This window comes from Bos indicus, chromosome 24 (genome assembly GCF_029378745.1).
Source record: "Bos indicus isolate NIAB-ARS_2022 breed Sahiwal x Tharparkar chromosome 24, NIAB-ARS_B.indTharparkar_mat_pri_1.0, whole genome shotgun sequence".
NCBI classification, from domain to species: domain Eukaryota; kingdom Metazoa; phylum Chordata; class Mammalia; order Artiodactyla; family Bovidae; genus Bos; species Bos indicus.
Genome location: NC_091783.1, coordinates 51,194,645 through 51,196,433, shown reverse-complemented (window position 1 = coordinate 51,196,433; position 1,789 = coordinate 51,194,645). Strand labels below are relative to the sequence as shown.

Below are 1,789 nucleotides of genomic sequence, written 5' to 3'. Positions count from 1 at the left end.
AGGCTGCCTTCCTTCATCTTTTAAATTAATACTGAGTCTGAAGATTTTTCAGTTCTTCAATTAACTTTTTTTAATGTCCTCTTTGCAGCAGGTGTAAAATCAATGAAATACTTATTTCAACCTTCTTGGTTTTGCCTTCTGTTTTAACAATGTGTACAATACACTTTAGTTGTTTAACACAACTTTTGTCCCTGCCGCAATCTGATCAAATTGCCTTTGATGGTTACACCATTTTAAAATTTCTTGTATGATACTTTGTGTCACTTAATTACCTATTAATCAATAATGATAGATTGAATTCTCCATCCTAGATAGTGATCATTTGTTTCATAGTTCATTTTCCATCCATATTCAAATTATTTCTACTAACCTTAGAAATTTTGCTCAGTAAATATCACACCACAAAATCCTCATTATGCTTTGCTTTTAAGAGCATCACACCCATCCTGTCTAGCTCTGTCAGTATTCTGCATTTATTTGTCTTTGTGGAATACTATCAACTGTTTGCTATTTACTCAGCCTTTTTGTTCCCATCCAGAAATTGCATGTGAGCCTTCTTGTGTGCGAGTGACATTTCATAATGGTAATTAAATCTTCACTCAGGGAAGAATGAGGAGTTGCAGGGATTTCTTCTGACATGTTCAAGCTATGAATTTAATTAGAACAATTTTCTGACTCATTTTCTTTCATTTTGTATTAATAATTAAGTCCTCATTAAATAAAAAATGTGTAATGCCTGCTTCATGTGAGTCAAGTTCAGTGAAGATCTGCTACCTTTTTGGTTTTCAATCTATAAAAATTTAGACATATGACTTCTTTGAAAGCTTTCTCTTTTTTTCAGCTTATTGCTTTGTTCTGAGCTACACTCTTATGTTGTCCATTTTAATTTCTGTACAGTCTCAGCTGGTATTCATTCTCAGTGATCTAGGAACTTCTGCCTCCCAAATCTTCCTGTGCTGTGAAAAACCATCACACTTCATGAATCCTTTAGATCATCCTTGCAAAGGAAACATACCAACCTCCTCTGAATTATTTAAGTTTTAGTATTTGTGCTACCAAAGTAAGCACCTTAGTTATATTTGAAGTCTCAATCAAGGGCCAGTGGGCAAACGGGTTAAATCCAATCCACTGCCTATTGAAGTTTTGTTGAAACACAGCCATGCCCCTTCATTGACATATTGTCTGTGGCTGCTTTTACTCCATCACAGCAGAGTGAGTCATTGTAACAAACAGACCATATGGCCTACAAAACTGAAAATACTTATTATCAGGCCCTTCACAGAACAAGTTTGCTGCCTCCTGTCTTAGAAGATGGCAGAGAATCTGCCTGCCAATTCAGGAGACTCAGGAGATGTGGGTTTGATCCCTGGGTTGGAAAGATCCCCTAGAGAAGGAAATGGTAACTCACTCCAGTATTCTTGCCTGGAAAATTCCATGGACAGAGGACCCAGGTGGGCCCGTGTCCATGGGGTGTCAAAGAGCAGACACAACTGAGTGACTGAGCATGCATGTGTGGCCCAGCAGAGCAACAAGATGAAAGAAACCTGGGTCCCCAGGTGGGCTGGAGGTTAGAGAGAGCCCAGCCAGCCGGTCTGGTTGAACTGGACATTAGAATCCTCTTGAACTGGACCTTAAAAGGAAATAGACTTCTGTCTTTCCTGTGCCCTCTAGATTTTCATGGTGTCAGAATTAACTGCAATGCAACATGATTAACCATCGTGTAACGAATCAGTTTGGTAATGGATGTGTACCAGTGTGCCTATGCACTCAGTCAGATCAGACTCTGCGA

At 38.8% G+C, this 1,789-nt stretch overlaps 1 non-coding gene across 1 annotated transcript; it reads right to left on the bottom strand.

The window, feature by feature from the left end:
* Positions 1-960: 960 nt before the first annotated feature.
* LOC139179548 (U6 spliceosomal RNA) lies at positions 961-1,068 on the bottom strand. Its single transcript, XR_011563914.1, has one exon. It is a non-coding gene; the product is annotated as a U6 spliceosomal RNA (small nuclear RNA).
* Between the last annotated feature and the right edge of the window lie 721 nt (positions 1,069-1,789).